Raw genomic sequence first — 14,223 nt, 5'->3', positions numbered from 1 at the left:
TGTGGAGTTGCCGCCCCCAAGAAAGTCAACCGGTGCAGACATCGAACTGGTGCTGCTGGCGTCGCTCCAAATCACGTGTCCAACCAACTGTGCGAACCAACTTCCTTCTTCAGATTTCTGCTCCATGTGAGGGTCAAACTCACAATGACGGAATTGCTCGCTGTTTGCACTATTGTATAAATCCCGTGCGCTTACCAATTCCAACACAGGCGCACATTACACCAAAAGTCTTTTTTACTTGCATCGTTTTTTGACAGCCCTCTTTTCCCTCTGTGTTTTTTTCTGTGTGCTCTGTGTGCCAATGATGCCGGCGAGTTGAGCGGCATGGGGCGGGGGGCGGAATTTGATCATAGTTAACGAGTTGCATTTGCTGCATATTTATTTATGGTTATTGTTACCAATAAAGATTGTTGTGGTTAATCTTAGAATCCTGGTCACATGCAGTTATTGGGCAGTCGATAATATTAATCTTTATTGTCACAGGTAGGTGTGCATTAACACTGTAATAAAGTTATTCTGGAAACCCACGAGTTGCCACATTCCGGTACCTGGTTCGGGTACATGGTTGGATAATACAGAATGTCCACTTCAACTAATGGGACATCTTTCTGGTCTCGTGAGAGGAACCGGAGCACCCGGAGAAAACGAACGCAGACACGGGAGAACATGCAGAGGCCACACAGACAGTAATCCCAGCTGAGTATAAATTCCGTGACCTTGGCACTACGAAGAAACAGTTGCTAACAACTATGCAACCGTGCCGCCCATCATAATCACAACCGGCACAGAGATTGAACTGTGCTGCTGGTGTCGCTCCCAATCACAAGGCACCGGTCCAGCAAACTGAGCGATCCAACTTCCCATATAAAAGTAACGACACCTGGTGAGGATCGAATTCATCACCTGAAGCTGTTTGCAGTGCTAGATAAATAGCGCCCGCTAACCGATTGCACCACTGCAGCACATTGTACTACATATCCAATCATTTTTACTTGAGTCGTTTTGTTGACACCCCTCTTTTCGTCTCTCTGTTTGTTTGTGCCGCGTGTGTAACTGGTGCGGGCGAGTTGAGGGGCTGGGGCCGTGGATGGGAATTTGATCATAGTTAACGAGTTGCATTTGGTGCATATTTAATTATAGTTATTGGTACTAATAAAGATAATTGCGGTTAATCTTAGAATCCTGGTCACATCCAATTAATATTAATCATTATTGTCACAAGTAGGCTTGCATTAACCTGTAATAATGTTATTGTGGAAAGCTCCGAGTTGCCACATCCCGGTACCAGTTAGCGTAGACTGCTGGATAATACACCATATCCTCTTCGGCTCACGGGACATCTTTCGTGTCGCGTGGGAGGAACCGGAACACCTGGAGTAAATGAGTGCAGACGTGGGAGAACATGGAGTGGGCACACAGACATTGACCCAGCTGAGTATAGAACCTGTGACCTAGAACTGTCAGTGCGATCCACGTTGCACACATTCCAGTTATTGTGGAGTTGCCGCCCCAAGAAACTCAACCGGTGCAGACATGGAACTGGTGCTGCTGGCGTCGCTCCAAATCACCTGTCCAACTAACTGTGCGAACCAACATCCTATATTAAAAATTTTGCTCCAGGTGAGGATCGAACTCACAGCCTCGGCATTCTTCACCGTTTGCACAGCTGGATAAGTACCGCGCGCTAACCGATTGCGCCACTGGAGCACAACAAATGAAATGTCGAATCATTTTTACTTTCGTCGTTTTCTGACAGCCCTCTTTTCCCCTCTATGATTGTTTGTTTGTGCCGTGTGAAAAATGATGCCAGCGAGTTGAGGGGTATGAGGCGGGGTCGGAATTTGATCATAGTTAACGTGTTGCATTTGCTGCATATTTAATTATCGTCATTGTTACTAATAAAGATTATTGTGGTTAATCTTAGAATCCTGGTCAGATGCAGTTATTGGGCTATAATATTAATCTTTATTGTCACAAGTAGGTGTACATTAACACTGTAATAAAGTTATTCTGGAAAGGCACGAGTTGCCACATTAGTGAAGTGGACATTCTGTATTATCCAACCGTGTACCTGGTTCGGGTACACGGTTGGATAATACAGAATGTCCACTTCACTCATGGGATATCTTTCCGGTCTCGTGAGAGGAACCGGAACCCCTGGAGTAAATTAGCGCAGACATGGGAGAACATGGAGTGGGCACACAGACAGTGATCCAGCTGAGTATAGAACCTGTGACCTTGAACTGTCAGTGCGAACCACGATGCACACATTCCAGTTATTGTGGAGTTGCCGCCCCCAAGAAAGTCAACCGGTGCAGACATCGAACTGGTGCTGCTGGCGTCGCTCCAAATCACGTGTCCAACCAACTGTGCGAACCAACTTCCTATATTAAGATTTCTGCTCCATGTGAGGGTCAAACTCACAATCACGGAATTGCTCGCTGTTTACACTGTTGTATAAATCCCGTGCGCTTACCAATTCCAACACAGGCGCACATTACACCAAAAGTCTTTTTTACTTTCATCGTTTTTTGACAGCCCTCTTTTCCCTCTGTGTTTTTTTCTTTGTGCTCTGTGTGCCAATGATGCCGGCGAGTTGAGGGGCATGGAGCGGGGTCGGAATTTGATCATAGTTAACGAGTTGCATTTGCTGCATATTTATTTATGGTTATTGTTACCAATAAAGATTGTTGTGGTTAATCTTAGAATCCTGGTCACATGCAGTTATTGGGCAGTCGATAATATTAATCTTTATTGTCACAGGTAGGTGTGCATCAACACTGTAATACAGTTATTCTGGAAACCCACGAGTTGCCACATCCCGGTACCTGGTTCGGGTACATGGTTGGATAATACAGAATGTCCACTTCAACTAACGGGACATATTTCTGGTCTCGTGAGAGGAACCGGAGCACTCGGAGAAAACGAACGCAGACACTGGAGACCATGCAGAGGCCACACAGACAGTAATCCAAGCTGACTATTAATTCAGTGACCTTGGCACTACGAAGAAACTAACAACTATGCAACCGTGCGCCCATCATAATCACAACCGGCACAGAGATTGAACGGTGCTGCTGGTGTCCCTCCCAATCACAAGGCACCGGTCCAGCAAACTGAGCGATCCAACTTCCCATATAAAAGTAACTACTCCTGGTGAGGATCGAATTCATCACCTGAAGCTGTTTGCACTGTTAGATAAATAGCGCCCGCTAACCGATTGCACCACTGCAGCACATTGTACTACATGTCCAATCATTTTTACTTGAGTCGTTTTGTTGACACCCCTCTTTTCGTCTCTCTTTTTGTTTGTGCCGTGTGTGTAACTGGTGCGGGCGAGTTGAGGGGCCTGGGGCCGTGGATGGGAATTTGATCATAGTTAACGAGTTGCATTTGGTGCATATTTAATTATAGTTATTGGTACTAATAAAGATAATTGCGGTGAATCTTAGAATCCTGGTCACATCCAATTAAGATTAATCATTATTGTCACAAGTAGGCTTGCATTAACCTGTAATAAAGTTATTGTGGAAAGCTCCGAGTTGCCACATCCCGGTACCAGTTCGCGTATACTGCTGGATAATACACAATATCCTCTTCGGATTACGGGACATCTTTCGTGTCCCGTGAGAGGAACCGGAACACCTGGAGTAAATTAGTGCAGACGTGGGAGAACATGGAGTGGACACACAGACATTGACCCAGCTGAGTATAGAACCTGTGACCTAGAACTGTCAGTGCGATCCACGAAGCACACATTCCAGCTATTGTGGAGTTGCCGCACCAAGGAACTCAAGCGGTGCAGACATGGGACTGGTGCTGCTAGCGTCGCTCCAAATCACCTGTCCAACTAACTGTGCGAACCAACATCCTATATTAAAAAGTTTGCTCCAGGTGAAGATCGAACTCACAACCTCGGCATCGCTCGCCATTTGCACTGCTGTATAAGTACCGCGCGCTAACTGATTGCGCCACTGGAGCACAAAAAATGAAATGTCGAATCATTTTTACTTTCGTCGTTTTCTGACAACCGTCTTTTCCCCTCTATGATTGTTTGTTTGTGCCGTTTGTGCCAATGATGCCGGCGCGTTGAGGGGCATGGGGCGGGGGCGGAATTTGATCATAGTTAACGTGTTGCATTTGCTGCATATTTAATTCTAGCGACCCAACTTCCAAATAAAAGTAACTGAGGTGAAGATCGAACTCATCACCTCAAGTTGTTTGCACTGTTAGATAAACGCCACCCGCTAACCGATTGCGCCACTGCAGCATATTGCACCAAATTTCCAATCATTTTTAGTTGAGTCGTTTTGTTGACACCCCTCTTTTCCGCTCTGTGTTTGTTTGTTTGTGTCGTGTGTCTAACTGGTGCGGGCGAGTTGAGTGGCCTGGGGGCGGGGATAAGAATTTGATCATAGTTAACGAGTTGCATTTGGTGCATATTTAATTATAGTTATTGGTACTAATAAAGATGATTGCGGTTAATCTTAGAATCCTGCTCACATGCAATTAATATTATTCCTTATTGTCACAAGTCGGCTGACATTAACCTGTAATAAAGTTATTCTGGAAAGCCCCACGTTGCCACATTCCGGTCCCAGTTCGCGTACACTGCTGGATAATACGCAATATCCTCTTCAGCTCATGGGACATCTTTCGTATCTCGTGAGAGGAACCGGAACACCTGTAGCAAATGAGCGCAGACATGGGAGAACATAAGTGGGCACAGAGATAGTGACCCAGCTGAGTATAGAACATGTGACCGTGAACTGTCAGTGCGTACCACGATGCACACATTCCAGTTATTGTGGAGTTGCCGCCCCCAAGAAACTTAACCGGTGCAGACATCGAACTGGTGCTACTGACGTCGCTCCAAATCACAAGGCCCCTGTCCAAACCAACTGTGCGAACCAACTTCCTATATTAAAATTTCTGCTTCAGTTGAGGATCGAACTCACAATCTTGGCATCGCTCACTGTTTATACTGTTAGGATACGTACGGCGCGCTAACCGTGTGTTTCAATGGTGCGGGCGAGTTGAGGGGCATGGGGTTGGGGGGTGGGGGGTGGTGGGGTGGGGGGTGGGAATTTGATCATAGTTAACGAGTTGCATTTGCTGCGCATTTAATTATAGCTATTGTTACTAATAAAAATTATTGTGTTTAAACTTAGAAACCTGGTGACATGCAGTTATTGGGCAACCACTAATATTAATCTTTATAGTCACAAGTAGGCTTACATTAACACTGTAATAAAGTTATTGTGGAAAGCCCAGAGTTGCCACATTCCGGTGCCTGGTTCGGGGAGACGGCTGGATAATACATAATGTCCTATTCGTCAAACTATTCTTTCGGGTCTCCTGATGAGAATTTTACAATTCTTTTCCCGTCAGTCTGGCCTCAATAAAACCCGAGATGGATTTGCAGGCATAGCATTAGTTATTTTTATTCGACTTGCAAGTCTGACTCGTTTCTCAGAACCAAGAGCACAAGCTGCCTCTTAGGTCTACAGAATCGAGTGATTCTCAAGAACAAATAAATCTCTACCAACACATTCAAATGGCATCACGTTTCACATACACGATTTCCGTAGGTCATCCTATACCCCTCCTGACCTGGCCATACATCCTAATTGGCTCACTTCTCATCCCTTCCCCTGGTCTCTTATTACCCAGCATCTTTTTCTCCTCATACTCTAAACACCCCATCCCCCCCCCCCCTCCTTTGCCATGCTCTCTGCAATCCTTTGTCTGTGAACTAACATAAATTAGACCGGCCTATATCTACATTACAATAACTAATATCTTTAAAGTCACAATTTTATATCACATTCGTCATTCCCTCCTTTTATCATTTCATGATAACCGCAGGATCCTGCATGCCGCCCAGGTGATCCCAGATGCGATCCAATAATTTAGTGATGTTAGCGGTTAAGTCTTGAACTCCCATGATACACTTGGCCTGCACTATGGCGCATACCCCACCCTCACGGGCCAGAAGATAGTTCAAAGCATACCGGGTCTGCATTGCAAACAACCGCAGCTGAGACAATTCCTTGGTTATTGCCCCAAGGGCTCCCAAGGTTTCGTTTCCCAGGATGGTAAGGCCACAAATAAAATAATTGTTGTCGCTCCCAATCACAAGGCACCGGTCCAGCAAACTGAGCGATCCAACTTCCCATATAAAAGTAACGACTCCTGGTGAGGATCGAATTCATCGCCTGAAGCTGTTTGCACTGCTAGATAAATAGCGCCCGCTAACCGATTGCACCACTGCAGCACCTTGTACTACATATCCAATCATTTTTACTTCAGTCGTTTTGTTGACACCCCTCTTTTCGTCTCTCTGTTTGTTTGTACCGCGTGTATAACTGGTGTGGGCGAGTTGAGGGGCCTGGGGCCGTGGATGGGAATTTGATCACAGTTAACGAGTTGCATTTGGTGCATATTTAATTATAGTTATTGGTACTAATAAAGATAATTGCGGTTAATCTTAGAATCCTGGTCACATGCAATTAATATTAATCATTATTGTCACAAGTAGGCTTGCATTAACCTGTAATAATGTTATGTGGAAAGCTCCGAGTTGCCACATCCCGGTACCAGTTCGCGTATACTGCTGGATAATACACAATATCCTCTTCGGCTCACGGGACATCTTTCGTGTCCCGTGAGAGGAACCGGAACACCTGGAGTAAATGAGTGCAGACGTGGGAGAACATGGAGTGGGCACACAGACATTGACCCAGCTGAGTATAGAACTTGTGACCTAGAACTGTCAGTGCGATCCACGATGCACACATTCCAGTTATTGTGGCATTTCCGCCCCAAGAAACTCAACCGGTGCAGACATCGAACTGGTGCTGCTGGCGTCGCTCCAAATCACCTGTCCAACTAACTGTGCGAACAAACATCCTATATTAAAAATTTTGCTCCAGGTGAGGATCGAACTCACAACCTCGGCATCGCTCGCCGTTTGTACTGCTGTATAAGTACCGCGCGCTAACCGATTGCGCCACTGGAACTCAAAAAATGGAATGTCGAATCATTTTTACTGTTGTCGTTTTCTGACAGCCGTCTTTTCCCCTCTATGATTGTTTGTTTGTGCCGTGTGTGCCAATGATGCCGGCGCGTTGAGGGGCATGGGGCGGGGGGCGGAATTTGGTCACAGTTAACGTGTTGCATTTGCTGCATATTTAATTATCGTCATTGTTACTAATAAAGATTATTGTGGTTAATCTTAGAATCCTGGTCAGATGCGGTTATTGGGCTACAATATGAATCTTTATTGTCACAAGTAATTGTACATTAACACTGTAATAAAGTTATTCTGGAAAGGCATAAGTGGCCACATTAGTGAAGTGGACATTCTGTATTATCCAACCGTGTACCTGGTTCGGGTACACGGTTGGATAATACAGAATGTCCACTTCACTCATGGGATATCTTTCTGGTGTCGTGAGAGGAACCGGAACCCCTGGAGTAAATTAGCGCACACATGGGAGAACATGGAGTGGGCACACAGACAGTGCCCCAGCTGTGTATAGAACCTGTGACCTTGAACTGTCAGTGCGAACCACGATGCACACATTCCAGTTATTGTGGAGTTGCCGCCCCCAAGAAAGTCAACCGGTGCAGACATCGAACTGGTGCTGCTGGCGTCGCTCCAAATCACGTGTCCAACCAACTGTGCGAACCAACTTCCTTCTTCAGATTTCTGCTCCATGTGAGGGTCAAACTCACAATCACGGAATTGCTCGCTGTTTGCACTATTGTATAAATCCCGTGCGCTTACCAATTCCAACACAGGCGCACATTACACCAAAAGTCTTTTTTACTTTCATCGTTTTTTGACAGCCCTCTTTTCCCTCTGTGTTTGTTTCTTTGTGCTCTGTGTGCCAATGATGCCGGCGAGTTGAGCGGCATGGGGCGGGGGGCGGAATTTGATCATAATTAACGAGTTGCATTTGCTGCATATTTATTTATGGTTATTGTTACCAATAAAGATTGTTGTGGTTAATCTTAGAATCCTGGTCACATGCAGTTATTGGGCAGTCGATAATATTAATCTTTATTGTCACAGGTAGGTGTGCATTAACACTGTAATAAAGTTATTCTGGAAACCCACGAGTTGCCACATTCCGGTACCTGGTTCGGGTACATGGTTGGATAATACAGAATGTCCACTTCAACTAATGGGACATCTTTCTGGTCTCGTGAGAGGAACCGGAGCACCCGGAGAAAACGAACGCAGACACGGGAGAACATGCAGAGGCCACACAGACAGTAATCCCAGCTGAGTATAAATTCCGTGACCTTGGCACTACGAAGAAACAGTTGCTAACAACTATGCAACCGTGCCGCCCATCATAATCACAACCGGCACAGAGATTGAACTGTGCTGCTGGTGTCGCTCCCAATCACAAGGCACCGGTCCAGCAAACTGAGCGATCCAACTTCCCATATAAAAGTAACGACTCCTGGTGAGGATCGAATTCATCACCTGAAGCTGTTTGCAGTGCTAGATAAATAGCGCCCGCTAACCGATTGCACCACTGCAGCACATTGTACTACATATCCAATCATTTTTACTTGAGTCGTTTTGTTGACACCCCTCTTTTCGTCTCTCTGTTTGTTTGTGCCGCGTGTGTAACTGGTGCGGGCGAGTTGAGGGGCTGGGGCCGTGGATGGGAATTTGATCATAGTTAACGAGTTGCATTTGGTGCATATTTAATTTTAGTTATTGGTACTAATAAAGATAATTGCGGTTAATCTTAGAATCCTGGTCACATCCAATTAATATTAATCATTATTGTCACAAGTAGGCTTGCATTAACCTGTAATAATGTTATTGTGGAAAGCTCCGAGTTGCCACAGCCCGGTACCAGTTAGCGTAGACTGCTGGATAATACACAATATCCTCTTCGGCTCACGGGACATCTTTCGTGTCGCGTGGGAGGAACCGGAACACCTGGAGGAAATGAGTGCAGACGTGGGAGAACATGGAGTGGGCACACAGACATTGACCCAGCTGAGTATAGAACCTGTGACCCAGAACTGTCAGTGCGATCCACGTTGCACACATTCCAGTTATTGTGGAGTTGCCGCCCCAAGAAACTCAACCGGTGCAGACATGGAACTGGTGCTGCTGGCGTCGCTCCAAATCACCTGTCCAACTAACTGTGCGAACCAACATCCTATATTAAAAATTTTGCTCTAGGTGAGGATCGAACTCACAACCTCGGCATTCTTCACCGTTTGCACAGTTGTATAAGTACCGCGCGCTAACCGATTGCGCCACTGGAGCACAACAAATGAAATGTCGAATCATTTTTACTTTCGTCGTTTTCTGACAGCCCTCTTTTCCCCTCTATGATTGTTTGTTTGTGCCGTGTGAAAAATGATGCCAGCGAGTTGAGGGGCATGAGGCGGGGGTCGGAATTTGATCATAGTTAACGTGTTGCATTTGCTGCATATTTAATTATCGTCATTGTTACTAATAAAGATTATTGTGGTTAATCTTAGAATCCTGGTCAGATGCAGTTATTGGGCTATAATATGAATCTTTATTGTCACAAGTAGGTGTACATTAACACTGTAATAAAGTTATTCTGGAAAGGCACGAGTTGCCACATTAGTGAAGTGGACATTCTGTATTATCCAACCGTGTACCTGGTTCGGGTACACGGTTGGATAATACAGAATGTCCACTTCACTCATGGGATATCTTTCCGGTCTCGTGAGAGGAACCGGAACCCCTGGAGTAAATTAGCGCAGACATGGGAGAACATGGAGTGGGCACACAGACAGTGATCCAGCTGAGTATAGAACCTGTGACCTTGAACTGTCAGTGCGAACCACGATGCACACATTCCAGTTATTGTGGAGTTGCCGCCCCCAAGAAAGTCAACCGGTGCAGACATCGAACTGGTGCTGCTGGCGTCGCTCCAAATCACGTGTCCAACCAACTGTGCGAACCAACTTCCTATATTAAGATTTCTGCTCCATGTGAGGGTCAAACTCACAATCACGGAATTGCTCGCTGTTCACACTGTTGTATAAATCCCGTGCGCTTACCAATTCCAACACAGGCGCACATTACACCAAAAGTCTTTTTTACTTTCATCGTTTTATGACAGCCCTCTTTTCCCTCTGTGTTTTTTTCTGTGTGCTCTGTGTGCCAATGATGCCGGCGAGTTGAGCGGCATGGGGCGGGGGGCGGCATTTGATCATAGTTAACGAGTTGCATTTGCTGCATATTTATTTGTGGTTATTGTTACCAATAAAGATTGTTGTGGTTAATCTTAGAATCCTGGTCACATGCAGTTATTGGGCAGTCCATAATATTAATCTTTATTGTCACAGGTAGGTGTGCATCAACACTGTAATAAAGTTATTCTGCAAAGCCACGAGTTGCCACATTCCGGTACCTGGTTCGGGTACATGATTGGATAATACAGAATGTCCACTTCAACTAATGGGACATATTTCTGGTCTCGTGAGAGGAACCGGAGCACCCGGAGAAAACGAACGCAGACACGGGAGAACATGCAGAGGACACACAGACAGTAATCCAAGCTGAGTATACATTCAGTGACCGTCTTCATGGACAACGGGACCACTAAGAAAACAGGCTGGATTGATAGTGGTAGAGTGTTTACATGTTAGACGTGGATTGTTCAAAAGGTATATCTCATACCTATTCTGACGAGCTGCGGTAAGATGCTGAGTCTGCTGTTGCCTCAGTAGTGCGATGACCAAGTGGGAGCTATACACCGTAATATCCTGTTGGAGAGTGAGAGCATGGAACGGCTGTGTGATGGCATTGATTGAAAGTAAATCCTGTACTAATCAATACTGGTCTGGCTTGGCTGGTTTAGGCACAGCAAGTATGGGGGTGTTACATTCTGATTGGCAAGGGACCAAAATACCCTCTTGCAACAGCTCTCGGATTAATTTGTCTCTTGACGGGGCAGCTTGGGGTTTCAGGGGGTATTGCCAAATGGAAGGCAACTTTACATGGTCCTTAATTGTTACCTTAATAGGTGTAACATTTGTCTTTCCCACTTGTGATGGGTATTCCGCCCAGACCTGTGGATTGACATATTCCAAAACATCACGTCTCCGGTGACGCTGCAGTCGAATGTTAATCGTTTCAGGGACCTCAAAATATTTAATGGCAGTGCCGTCTGGCGTGACTTGAAGTACGTACTTTGTTGGATCTGAATGATCCACTGCCCTCCTTACCATAGGCCCCAGATCCTTGGCATGGTACTGATCGTGGACCTGACGTGTAATATGAGGGCTTACTGAAGCTGACTGTGGCCATAAATGTGGTGGTATTGTAACAAAATCGGCGATACCTTCTTTTCCCGTGACTGTGCTGTAACCTTGACTGGCCATTCGGTCCCAATTAACGGACGGTATTGGACCTCCAACTCCCTGTTTTGTCCGGTTCTGTTATAGGACAGGGTAACGTGATGCAGTGAATGTTCAATGTCTAACGTCCACCACTGGGGAGTAATAGAAATATAGCACTGTTGTCTCATCCTCTATGATTGAACCGTTACCCCTTCGTCTCCGCACTCTAGCTGCAGCTGGAAGATACACAGTAAATCTCGGGCCAAGAAGTTACAGTCCAATCCAGTAGTCACTACAAACTGATGGTCTGCAGACTTATTCTCGTCAGTGACTGTCACAGGTTCAGAAATAGGATACTCACACACCTGTCCTCGGAACCCCGACAAATGCTGCGTGTGGGCAGATAGTGGTAGTCGAAGTTCTGATTGCACTGAAGACATGGCTGCTCCAGTGTAGATTACAAATGAAAATGAAAATGAAAATCGCTTATTGTTACAAGTAGACTTCAATGAAGTTACTGTGAAAAGCCCCTAGTTGCCACATCCCGGCGCCTGTTCGGGGAGGCTGTTAGGGGAATTGAACCGTGCTGCTGGCCTGTCTTGGTCTGCTTTCAAAGCCAGCGATTTAGCCCTGTGCTAAACAGCCCCTGTCTCCTACCTGCAGAGAAATAATAGGTTCCCTGTCCGATTGGAGAGTCCTTATGACTAAATTAGCTAGTCAATCCTGTGTTGGGAAAGGGTTTGCCTGGGAGAAGTCAGTGTATCTCGTCTGTTTTCCCCTTGGTGGGGACCCCCTCCTTTGGGTCGGGTAGTCTCCTTCTGCTGCCCGTCTTTTAAAGGGGCATTCCTGTTGCCAGTGATCTGCACGGCCGCAATTAAAACATGCATTGTTCCCTCTATATCTGCCCCGTCCTCTTCTCCCAGTAGACCAATGGCCCCTCAGAGGGGGCGGCGGTTGTAAAGCTGTTGGTGCATACGATGGGCCATAAAGAGGAGCTGGGGGTCCAATTGGGTGGGTTTGATATCCTCCCCTTTGCTGATCCACCCACCCAAAGTCACAATATTGGGGTTCCAGCTGGTCAGCCACCGTTTCTGCCGCTGGTTGGGGTCTCAGATCATCCTTTTTCATTACATACTCAGTCTTAATCTTTGTAACTGAGCCTCCTTCCTGGCCTACACCCTCCTTCCAATAAAATCTGACTGCCCTGGCCATTTGGGAAGGATCGTTCTCTGTCCAATTCATGTTATTACATTTCACGGCAGTAGCCACGGAAGGTGGTAGGCAATGCATTAACATAGCACAATATTGAGGGGAATTCTGACCATTTTGATATGCCAAGTCGCCTGACTGCCCACGGTAGATTTCATTAAAATGTTCCAGAAATTCCTCTGGCTCTTCAGTCTTTTTAGGTTTGAGGTCTAAGATAGCAGAAATGTTTATGGGCTTTTGAAATGTGTTATTCAACGCATTCAGGATTTGTGTCCGTCTATCACCGTCCAACGCATGGGCCTGCTGGAGTGTGTCGTGGCTAGCTTAATTCAAGTGATTGAGATGATTGTGGTACTCTGCTGGGGTTAAAACCTGCTGGACGAGGGCCCAGAGGTCCCTAGGATCAGCTTGATAAACTGAGATGGTAGTTCTTAGATGATCCACGAAAGCAGCAGGAGATTTTTTTCTGTCTGGGATTGCAGCCATAATATCCATCATCTCACTGGGTGTCCATGGGAAATAAACGTCTATTGTGGGCTGGGCCGCCGCCGTCACAGTGTCAGGGTTTGGTATTTTCCTAATCGGCAACTGTCTCAGAGTCTCACCAGGGGGCACCCTAGCTGTTTCCTCGGGCTCTTCCAAGACTTCGACGTCCCTCCCTGTCACTAGGGGGAGCTCCAGCTCCCCAGAACCATCCCTATCCCCTCCCTTTGTTCTCGGAATTTTCTGTCCCTCCTTATCGGTCTGAAGGGATTTAGGTGGTATGCGTGATTGTTTATGGATAGGATCAGGCCCTTCTCTCGCTGTGCGAGATCGGGGTCCTAGAGCTAACTGGGCTTGTGGAACAGAGCTCCCCTTCTCTCTTAGACAGTGAAGATGGTAAAATAGGACCCACACTATCAACCGAAGGGGCTGGAGAGGCTGGCATGATTTGAATCTGGGGAGCAGTGACTGGGTATAAATTATGATACTCTGGTGGTTCTGGAAATAGTGCAGACAATGGTGCAGTCGGAACCCGAGCCGACCTTGTCAAATTTTCAAAATCTTCATTCCCTGTCTCTGTCAATGCAAGGCCAGCCATTGAACTACGGAGCCCATTTTTTGTTTGACTCGAGCCTTCCCTATCTTTACTTGCGCGTTTTTTTGACTGCACACTCCTTTTTCAAGACCTCTAACGTTTCCTGGTTTCCCCCTTCACTAATTGGAATTCCCATTTTAAGGGCATTGTCTTGCCAACTTAATAACATGATCTTATCCCTCTCATGTTGACAATATTGTCTCCATAATCTAATTAACTCTTTAGCTTTCATACTTTGGCTCTCTTTCTTTTTTATTATTCTTTTTTATTTTTTTATTTGCCTATTGATAACCAATGGCAATTTTTGCAACTTGACCAAATTATTGAAACGGTTTTAACAGTGTTCTTTTAAAACTTAAAATGTTTGAAAATTCAAATTGAATTACTGCAACCTGCAAGCTTAGCTCTGATCTCAACTCAGAACTGAATTTACGATTTGCTGAACACAAACTTGGATAACTTTTACAACTTAATTAATTCTTTATCTTAACAACTTTTCTTTTAACAAGTTTTTCTTACATTCACAAAATTGTTGGCTGCTATCAATGAGGGAGAAGTTAGCTGCGGTGATTTATACC

The 14,223-nt window shown here is 45.7% G+C and overlaps 4 non-coding genes across 4 annotated transcripts; all 4 read right to left on the bottom strand.

Moving 5' to 3' along the window:
• Window positions 1-1,612: 1,612 nt before the first annotated feature.
• Window positions 1,613-1,707, bottom strand: trnai-uau (transfer RNA isoleucine (anticodon UAU)). The gene is made up of 2 exons: window positions 1,670-1,707; window positions 1,613-1,648 (listed from the first exon to the last, which is right to left on the bottom strand). It is a non-coding gene; the product is annotated as a tRNA-Ile (tRNA).
• Window positions 1,708-3,886: 2,179 nt separating this feature from the next.
• trnai-uau (transfer RNA isoleucine (anticodon UAU)) lies at window positions 3,887-3,981 on the bottom strand. Its single transcript has 2 exons — window positions 3,944-3,981; window positions 3,887-3,922 (listed from the first exon to the last, which is right to left on the bottom strand). It is a non-coding gene; the product is annotated as a tRNA-Ile (tRNA).
• A 2,946-nt stretch (window positions 3,982-6,927) lies between these two features.
• trnai-uau (transfer RNA isoleucine (anticodon UAU)) lies at window positions 6,928-7,022 on the bottom strand. The gene is made up of 2 exons: window positions 6,985-7,022; window positions 6,928-6,963 (listed from the first exon to the last, which is right to left on the bottom strand). It is a non-coding gene; the product is annotated as a tRNA-Ile (tRNA).
• A 2,187-nt stretch (window positions 7,023-9,209) lies between these two features.
• Window positions 9,210-9,304, bottom strand: trnai-uau (transfer RNA isoleucine (anticodon UAU)). Its single transcript has 2 exons — window positions 9,267-9,304; window positions 9,210-9,245 (listed from the first exon to the last, which is right to left on the bottom strand). It is a non-coding gene; the product is annotated as a tRNA-Ile (tRNA).
• Between the last annotated feature and the right edge of the window lie 4,919 nt (window positions 9,305-14,223).

This window comes from Scyliorhinus torazame, chromosome 5 (genome assembly GCF_047496885.1).
Source record: "Scyliorhinus torazame isolate Kashiwa2021f chromosome 5, sScyTor2.1, whole genome shotgun sequence".
NCBI lineage: Eukaryota > Metazoa > Chordata > Chondrichthyes > Carcharhiniformes > Scyliorhinidae > Scyliorhinus > Scyliorhinus torazame.
This window is presented reverse-complemented; position numbering and strand designations above follow the sequence as displayed.